Source organism: Aristolochia californica, unplaced genomic scaffold (genome assembly GCF_029961685.1).
Source record: "Aristolochia californica isolate CCGP_79_NKW_82.1479 unplaced genomic scaffold, dmAriCali1.0.hap1 SCAF_3, whole genome shotgun sequence".
Taxonomy (NCBI): domain Eukaryota; kingdom Viridiplantae; phylum Streptophyta; class Magnoliopsida; order Piperales; family Aristolochiaceae; genus Aristolochia; species Aristolochia californica.
In genome coordinates this window covers 27686231-27696811 of record NW_027181992.1, presented here as the reverse complement: position 1 = coordinate 27696811, position 10581 = coordinate 27686231, and positions in this window count along the sequence as shown.

The window sequence follows — 10581 nt, the reverse complement described above, 5'->3', positions numbered from 1 at the left end:
TGAATTTGGCAAGTCAGAAACAAGTGATCTGGAAGTAATTTTGTTTGGGAAGCAAGGATTTGCAGTAACAGTGAGTTTGCTTGTGGAACAGAGCAAAAATTTTATTGATAAGTCAACATATGACTATCAAAAATTTTGTATTGAAATTCTGGACTGTAAGAATGTGTTTGCTTCTTTGCAAATCAGAGAGGAGGGTGAGGGTCCACCACCCCTGCGCCTCTCTTCATTGCCAGTAGGCAAAAATTATTGAAATGAAAATTAGTAAAATGTATAAAGAGAGAGAGAGAGAGAGAGAGAGAGAGACCCTTTAGAAAGAGGGCTGCAAACGGATCGGAACCGGATGGATGTAAATTATGGGATCAAATTTTACATTTCATATGATTTCGTATCCAAAAATGGAATGCATAGGTCTTGATCCAGTTAGTATCTGGATCTAAATCCAAAACTCACATTAACACTAAAATCCCTCCACTTCCTGCTAGAAAATCTCTTAACCCCCTCCCCCCTCCCTCCTTTTTTTCTTCTCCTCCTCTCCTTTATTTTTTTTAAGAACAACTTATTTTTGATTCATTGTCTACTTGTTATGAGTTTTAGATGGTTGGAAAGGAGGAAATGTAAAGATAGTATGGATGACATTACAAAGAGATCATACGACACATGGACGTGGAACGAAGACGGTAAAATGCTTGATTTGCTCATTGATCAAGTCAATTTGGGTAACAAATTACCCAATGGAGTTTGGAAACATGAAGTTTTCAATGATTGTGTTTGTATGTTTAATTTGGACACAATGAACCAAAAGACAGTAGAACAGTTAAAAAACTGGATGAGGACTTGGAAAAAAATCTATCTGATCGTGAGTACATGCATCAACACTAGTGGCTTTGGGTGGGATCCAACAACCCAGAAAGTCACTGCAAGTAAGACGGCCTGAAACTCAATTTATAGATTAATGAAACTACAATATTATAATTATCCTCCTAGAACTTAAACTAATTACATCAATGTCATCTCTATGAGATAACTCTTTATTTACCATCCTGCCATCACTGTATGGGCATGTGGGTATTCTCCTTAGTTTGAAGGCCTTGAGCCCATCTTCCAAATCTCTTGGATATGTGGGCCTTCCTTGGTTGTGTGGGCTTGGGCCCATCTTCCAACAAATCTCAATTGGTTGTCCAATAACTAATGAATGCCCCCCCTCCGCCTCCCTCTACTTCCAAGTTCGAGTAGAAGATATTTACCAACAACCTCCTCTGTCTCCAATATCCCAATGTATGGGAGGAACAACTCCTCAAAATCCTCTATTTGCCTCCAACAAAACTCCAATTTGGCATTTCCTAGCACGTATCAATTTCCTTTGATAGAGTATGCTTCCTTGTAAGTATTTTGTGTGAACCATCTTGAAAAATCGGATTTTGTGGAGGTAAGGAGTTAAAAGTGAAAAAGGGTTTCTTTTTCGGATTTAAAGGTGGAATACCTCTAAAATTGAAAGGGGATTGAAGGAAAAGGTCTCTGGAAGGTGAGAAATCTCAGGGTTCGGAGTTTGAAATGAAAAATTAAGTGAAAAGCCATTTAAACGTTTTGATTTCCCATTTTATGTCGTGAATGATCAATCATTTTGTCTCAATTAATCGATCAATTGCTTAAGTTGATCAATCAACCAATATAGCATTGATCGATCAATGCCCTTTGTAGAGTGCCTGAAATGTAATCTTTTGATGTCCACTTCACTCTTATGACATTAATTTTGTGGGATGTGTCTTTTAAGCTCAATTTTATTTACTTAAGTGAATCAAGGTGGGTTTCTCAAGCCTGATTCTCCTCAAAGCTTTGAGAACCGATAAAATCCTATTGTCTTTGTGAAAATGTCGCTAGTTGATTTTCAGTAGGAATGAATTTAATTGTAATAACTTTGGTATGAACCAACTCTCTAATGAAGTGGTGTCTTATTTCTCTATGTTTTGATCGAAAGTGGTGAATAGGTTCTTACTTAGACTTATGGCACTCTTATTATCACAATGGACTACAATTTCACTTTGTTCTAAGCCATAATCATCTAGTTGTTGTTTCAACCAAAGAAGTTGAGCACAATAACTTCCACAAGCTATGTATTCAACCTTAGTGTAGATAATACAATTAAATGTTGTTTCTTGGAAAACCAAGAGACAAACATATTTCCAAGTAATTGGTAGATATCACTCATACTCTTTCTGTCAATTTTACATCCAGATAAGTTCTCATTGAAGTAGCCTACTAGATCAATGGTTGATGAGTTTGAGTACCAAATACCTAAGTTGGGTGTTCCAAGTAGATAATGAAAAATTATTTTCTCAACCACTAAGTGAGATTCTCTAGGGTCGGATTAAAATCTAGCAAATAAACATACCAAGAACATATGTCCGGTCTAAAAACTTATAGGTAAAGTAGGGATTCTATCAACTTGGTGGAGGACTTCTCCATTGCCAGAAATGGCAAAAGCCTCAGGGGGTTTGACTGCATATACATATACTGCAGAATTATCTATTTTTCGTCGCGTACGACAACGAAGTTTATAGTAGGCAGGCATTTTTTCTACTGGGGCGTGGAACATGAGCCATTCATTTCCTAGGACTAAATCTGGACCTGAGTTTATTTTTGGTTCTAAACTAATAATTTTGGGTTCATAAACTTTTCACCTCCAATGTCGAGATGAATGTTTTGGGCTTCTACAAGAAGAGATATTTTCTCCTAAGCCAACTGTTACTTGAAGGGGTACTTCAAGTATTTTCCATAAATTTGTGGTAAGTAAATTTTGTCTGGCTAGGCAATACGAACTTCCTGTATCTACTAGAGCGTGTATATGGAATTTTATATATCCGAGTAGCTTAAGCATGACCATGATATAAGAATTTCCATAAGCTACATGTTCCGCATTTATGCGGATACTCATTCGGAGAAAGTGCTTGAAGAGTTCGACATTTTTTTGATTTTTCTGAGGTGGAAGACTCAGTTTCAAGATGAAGTTCATACACTTCATCTTCTGACTGGATTTCATCATGATGGATGATTTTCAATCCTTTTTCTTCGGCTAGTATCATGTAGGTATTGTACTGCCATTTTTTCTTATCATTTGGACAATCGTGAGCAAAGTGCCCTTCTTTTTGGCATATTTAGCATTTACATTTGCTTGGGGTTTCCCCTTTGGGCAATATGCATTTGACCCTCTACTGGATGAGGTGGGGCCAGAATTTGTTCATTTTCTAAAGTATCTTTTGCGAGGAGTATACTTATTTTTTTAACTTTGTTGTATCCTAATTTTTTTCTTAAAAAATTTCTTAGCATATTTTATGTGCTTATGGGAGTTGGTTTTGCAACCATAAGCCCCTACATTTTTGTTCTGGTTAGAACAACATAATGTTTGTTTATATGCCTTACTACTTTTCTTTTGTAATCTTTGGGCTTCACAGAGGTTTGCCAATATGTCTTGTACAAACCAGTGTCTTCTTCCTAGAGTATCAAAATTTAGGAAATTGTCCATGGTCAAAGCTGGAAAATCTGGGTTATTTTGCCAATATTTTGTAATGTAATATTTTTTGGCTACAGTCGCAAAAGGTTCTGGCAATTTTGAATAAAAGATGAGCAGATAAGGTTTCTGACCATCTTTTTGGACTTTATAGAAGTAACTTGCAAATTCGTAATAATACTTCTCATAAAAACAGATGTTACATATTTGTAACTTGTTTAATTTTTGAAGAGTTTCTAAACGTTTTCGTTGTTTAGTACTCTCATTGTGAGCTTCTAGGGTTGGATGTATTCCTAGAAATTCTTTTGATATCTTAGTCACTAATCCTTTCAAGATTGAAGCTATAGATGTGGATGAAGTTATTTTTTGGTTTTCGGGAAGGATGTCCCACCAATGTGCCCTGTAAAGCATGGGTAAATAAGTTAAATGCAAAATATTTATCCCAAGATTCATGCATATTGACAACATTACTCATGCTTCTTTCCCATTCTCTAAGGATTTTTTCTCCATCCTTGGGGCAATCCAAGTTGAGATAAAATCCAAAAGGGTTTATGCTATCTATGGATTGGTGTCCCTTAGTAGTATGTGATGGATTGACATTTGTGTATTTTTTCAAATACCTTCGTCCTCCCAAAGGTATTTTAGAGTGGGAGAAACTTTCCCTTGCTCGTGAGTTATTCGTTGTGCGGTCGCGGAAGTTGTCTCGAAAGTTATCTTTCATGTAGGTATCTCACACTCTTGAAGTTTTTGCTTCATGTTGGCTAGTATTGCCGCCTCGAAGCATTCTAAATCTTTTACCAAGATCATCTGCCTTTTTGTCTTTAGCAAAGTAATCTATTTTCTTAGTATTTTCTAGCTTCTATGGAGTTTTTTTATCTATGGCCTACTTGAGTTGTCTAAGTCAACTTTCAAGGACGAACTCATGGGTATGCTAATTGACTGAAAATTTTTAATGTTGAATCTCTTAAGCAATCATTTAGTGTATTTGGACTAATTTATAATGTTAAGTTGTGGAGCCTAATTAACGCCCTACGCTGAGTTGGTCGCAAATTGACATGCACAGTCAAGTCGCCATGGGGGTTGGAAGGGCGGAGGGAATTTCCCCTGCTGGGGGTGTGGGGGCGGAGCCACTGCCTGGTCCACTATATATTAACTGTTATTTCATTAAGGTTTGGGAATTTTACTCTTGTATCACGGTTGCCCTAATTTTCTCTTTATAATTGAGGGCCACCTCTATTAGGGCTTAATCATCTTAATCCAAGGAGCATCTCGAGTTTCAGCCCGAGAGGTTAGAGAGAAACATTTGTAAGTGTGCGATTTTTCTTGTAAACTATTTCATCTTCATAGTGGATTACTACAGTGACAGAAGACAGGACGTAGTCTCACCTTGAGGCAAACCTATATAAATCTTGTTGTGATTTTTTGTGCTTGTTTTTTTCCTTCTTTCATGTTTAATATTATTGCTCTTGTTAGTTTGGAATTAGGGCATCTAGTTCCTAACAAGTCATATCAGAGCTTTGGTTCATGATTGAGAGTAATGGCTAGCGAAGAAGGATCGACACTAAGGATCATCAAGTTTGATGGAATGAATTTTGTGTTATGGAGGATGCAAATTGAAAATTATGTGTATAGTAAAAAGCTTCACGCACCACTTCTAGATATGAAACCAGAAGGTATGAAAGATGATGAGTGGAATCTCCTTGATAAACAAGTGTTGGGAGTAGTCCAGTTAACACTATCGACGAACGTTTCTCACAACGTGGCGTCAGAGAAAACCACAGCTGGGATGATGAAGATTCTGTCCAACATGTGTGAGAAGCCTACCATAAATAATAAGGTACATCTCATGAAAAAACTCTTCAATTTAAAGATGACATAAAATACATCAGTCATTGTATTTGAATGAGTTTAGCACGATTTTCAATCAATTGACATCCGTTCAAATTAATTTGATGATGAGGTTCATGCTTTAATTCTTTTGGCGTCTTTGCCAAATTTTTAGGAGCCTATGAGGGTTGTAGTCAGCAACTCTATAGGCAATGGGAAGTTGATCTTTAATGATGTTCAGGATACCATTCTTGTAGAGGAAGTTTGTAGAAAGGACTCCGAAGAATCGTCGACATCTAATTTTGACCTAAGTGTCAATACTAGGGGCAGGAACTTCCAGAGGAATTCCAACAAGGACAATGGTAGAGAGAAGTCAAAGAATGGTAGAAGCAAGTCCAAATTCGGAAGGAATGTGGAATGCTGGAATTGTGGCAAGTCTTGTCACATAAAGATGAACTGTAGAGCACCAAAAAAGGATGAAAAGAAAAACAATGCTACAAACACGGTGACTGAAGAGGTACAAGATGTTTTACTCTTGTTGATTGATAGCCCTATTGACTCTTGGGTGTTAGATTCAGGAGCTTCTTTTCACACCACCACACATTGTGAGATCATGGAGAATTATGTTGCTGGAGATCATGGGAAGGTGTATGTTACTGATGGAGAACCTTTGGATAACGTAGGTATTGGTAATATCAGTTTGAGGATGTCAAACAGGACAATGTGGAAAATTCACAAAGTGAGACATGTATCAAAACTAATGCGTAATCTGATCTTAGTGGGCCAACTTGATGATGAAGGTCATAATGTGACTTTTAATGGTGCTGAATGGAAAGTCACAAAGGGATCCATGGTTGTTGCACGAGGAGTTAAAACTGGTACTCTTTACATCACTTCTAGCTGCAGAGACTCGGTTGTATTTGTTGATACTAGTACTGATTCTGACTTGTGGCATTATAGGCTTAGTCACATGAGTGAGAGGAAATGAAAGTGATTCGGTCCAAAGGGAAGCTACCAGGATTGAATATTGTAAATAATAGTTTGTGTGAAGGCTATATTTTTGGTAAGCAAAAAAGGGTTAGATTTTCTAAGGCTGGAAAGGAACAAAAGATAACAAAATTGAAGTTGGTTCACACTGATGTGTGGGGGCCTTTAGTTGTGACTTCCCTTGGTGGTTCTAACTATCATGTGACATTTATTGATGATGCAAGCAGAAAGGTATGAGTTTATTTTCTGAAAAAGAAATTCAATGTCTTTGATACCTTTAAGAGATGGAGAACAATGGTTGAGAATGAGACAGATTTGAAGGTGCAGTGTTTGCAGTCAGATAATGGAGAAGAATATATAGATGATGATTTCAAGTGGTATTGTGCTGAAAATGGAAACAAGATGAAGAAGACCATTCTTGGAAAACCTCAATAGAATGGTTTGGCTGAGAGAATGAACAAAACTATGAACGAGCATGCTAGGAGCATGAGATTACACGCGGGATTGCCAAAGATGTTCTGGTCTGAGGCTATTAGTACTACTGCCTATTTGATCAACAAAGTTCCCTGAACACCAATGGACTTATTGTCCTAAACCTCCCCCTAAAGCTCAATTTATAAATTAACGATCCTAAAATATTACAATAATGCCCCTAAAACTTTAACCTAATTACATTAATGCCATCTCTACAAGATGATACTTTATTTACCATCCTGCCATTATTGTATGGGCATGTGGGCCTTCTCCTTGGTCTATGGGCCTTGAGCCCATCTTCCACATCTCTTGGATGTGTGGGCCTTCCTTGGTCTTATTGGCTGGAGCCCATCTTCCACGCATGGACTTGTGGGTCTTCCTTGGTCGTGTGGGCTTGGGCCCATCTTCCAACTCTCCCGCTCAAGCTGGTGGTGAGAGAACATCATGAACGCCCAACTTGCTGCAAATGGTGTATATTGTTGGAAGACAAGGAGAATATGTACTCCTGACATGTTTACTTAATTGACAAACCTCACAACTGATATTAGAAAGTCCTTTTAAAGATGGAACCAAAGAACGAAGTGAAGGGGTAGATGGATGACCAAGTCGGTTGTGCCAAAGTTGGGCCTCAGATGTAGTGGACGATAATGCAGCTAATGGTGGAAGAGTGAAGTAGTACAAACCCCCCTTTTCATGGCCGCCACCAATCACCCGCTTCGTAGTGAGATCCTGAAAGATACAAGAAGACGGTGAGAAGGTGATAGAGCAATTTAATTGTTTGGTCAATTGGCTAACAGAGAGAAAATTTAAAGGAAATTGAGGAACAAACAAAACATCTTGAAGGGGAATAGATGAAGTAAGAGAGGAGGAACCTTTGCCAAGAACCTTGGTTTGGGTACGATCAGCAATAGTAACGAATTTATAAGGATAACAAGGAGATAAGGACTGCAACAAGTGTTTGTTACCTGATAGATGTTCGGAGGCCCCAGAGTCGATGATCCAAGAGGAAGAGGAAGAAGAGGAAGAAAGCATACCTGAGGCAACAGTTGTTGCAGCAATAGATAATGAGGGAATAGATGATTCCATGAAGGACTTCATTTTCTGAAATGTAGCATAGTCCTCAGCCGTAAGAGTCACATTTTCGGATGATGATTCAACCTTATCTTCATTTTTCTCAACGTTAACTGAGACTGGGTTAGCTGTGGCCCAATCAAGCTTGCCATGAAGTTTCCAGCATGATGCCACAAGGTGGTTCTGACGGCCACAATAAGTGCAAAGTTGAGGCTCAATACGAAAAGAATTTTGACCCATTCTACCACCTCTATTTTTAGCCCCTCTCATAGTTCGACCCCCTCTCATATTTCTGCCCCGTCCTCGGGATGAGAAAGATGTTCCCCGATTTCCGGAGAACATCATCGATGGAGCATCAATAGGAGAAGGAGGGGATGGATCTGGTATCCTAAGTAATGTAGCACTAATATCATCGAAGGATGGAAGAGCAGAAGAACTTAGAAGTTGAGTTTTGGCCACCTCAAGGTATGGTTTAATATTCGATAAGCAAATGGCTGCTGCCAAAGCTTCTCTTTGTCGTTCTTGAACGGCAATATCAGTGGAATATGGCTGAGCTAGTTTCCATTCTTGAAGAAGACCACGAAACCGTGCCAAAAATTCGTGAATATTATCTCCATGTTTCGTATGCAGCATGTTTTGTAAGACATCATATATTTTTTTGTAATGAAACAGTGCTTGAGTAAAGCTTGGCACAAGTGTCCCATATGTTCTTAGCGGTTTCCAAGTGGACCACATTGTTGGCCACCTGCTCTTCCATGCTATTAATGAGCCAACTTATCACCATGTTATCATCCTTAACCCACTTGTGGTAGGACGCATCTTCATCATCAATCGGAGGAGGAAAGTTAACAACGTGGCTCAAGAGGTCACAAGTAATAAGAACCCTCTGAACTGATTGTGACCAGCTCATGTAATTGGAGAGACCTCTAAGTGGAATTGTAGTAATACGGAGTATATCACTCTTATTACTATTGTATCCAATCTCCATGATGAGGCAAGTAAAATATGGAGGTCAAGAGAAAAGGCCTTCTTCAAAGAACAATTACTCTATGTAATTTGAAGAACCCGTAGACCAAATCAATTGCCAACAAAAGTGAACAAGAACCAATTTCTTTCACAAGGGCAAGCACCAAATTATCAACAAATTTGTGCCTTTACAAAGTGATAATAACATCTAGCCATCACTCAACTTCTCTTGTATTCATAAGAACAAAGAGAAGAAAGTAGATGCAACCGATTAGGCCTTAATCCAAACTCCAACACAAACGAGCAATAGACAAAAATTTAGAGAAGATTTAATGACAAACCAAGACTCTTGGAAGAGATTTATCTTCAGCTCATGGGAGACTTCAACATAAGAAAAAAATTCAATTTTTGAAGTTAAAAAAAACGGAACTACAAAGGGTAAATGGCTGTTGGCATTTCATCAAACATGTAATGGGCATCCAACAATACAACACAAACCCATGAGCAACCTAAAGTAGGAGAAGATACAACAACATGTGCTGGAATTCTACCTCAAATGAGATGGATCCAAATTACATAAAGGTAATCGAATTTCACCCATCAATCTTAATAAGATGCAAATAACAAATGATCTTGATCACTCTTGTAATTGATTTACAAGGAGTCAAGATTATAACATCAATTTAGTCATAGAAATAAATCTTTACAACATATAAAGATTTATCTTGACTTGATGTGACTCAAAATTCAAGAAGTAAAGAAAAACAGTAAAAAGGAGTATGTAAATAAGAAAAGGAAACAAAAAAAACGTAAATAAGAAGACAATGAACTTATCTCTTTATGACTGAACTCCTTTTACAACTTCTTGAACAGATTTCATAATAACTCCATGAAGAGATCCTAAACTTCTTGCTTTGATACCATGTAGAATTTAGGATCTCATGAAAGGAACTTTAGATCAACAAGAAAGAAGAAGAAGAAGAAGAGAGAAGGAGACGAGAAGAAGAAGAACGTGGAAGAAGAGAGTTTGGATTAAGGGAGAAGAGGGTTGCATCAAAAAGAAAGATGAGGGCTGGACGAATTTGTGGAAATAGAGGAGAGTGCTTCAATGCCCTACCTCTTAGCCAATGCCTTTATTTATAGTTTTACAATACCCTTAGGGCTACAACTTGATAAAACAAAAGACATAAAAGGAACACATATTTACACTTCTATGCCATCTTTATGGAAAGTACCATATTTTACACATATGCCACTCCTTTGACGTGTGGGCTTCTTGTCTTGAGCTCGTGGGCTTGAGCCCGTCTTCCAACATATATGATCTTCTTGTATAAAATGGCAGTCCACCATATCTTCCAATACTTCCCCTCAAACTGGTGGTCTCTTCCAAGAGGCCCAGTTGGCATAAGATAAGTGAGAGCAAAATTACTCCAAGCCGTAAGACATTGCTCCGTACTCTAGTCAAATAACTCATGTTGGATGTAGGCACACTTCTATCTTTTATAGGTAGTGAGTCTATATGTAGTGCTCAAAAGTGATCATTGTGGCCCTCCACTAGACACCGACTCTCAAATTGTAGGAGTAATAAATGCCAATTAAGGGGGGACAGGGGGGGATAACAGATAATTACTCGGAAGATAATATTATGGGGCCACCATATTCTTTCATCTTCATCAGAATAGCCAACATTGACAACAATCACTAATTGAGAAGTCCTTCATTAATAATGTCTCACCCAAAGAGACACAATA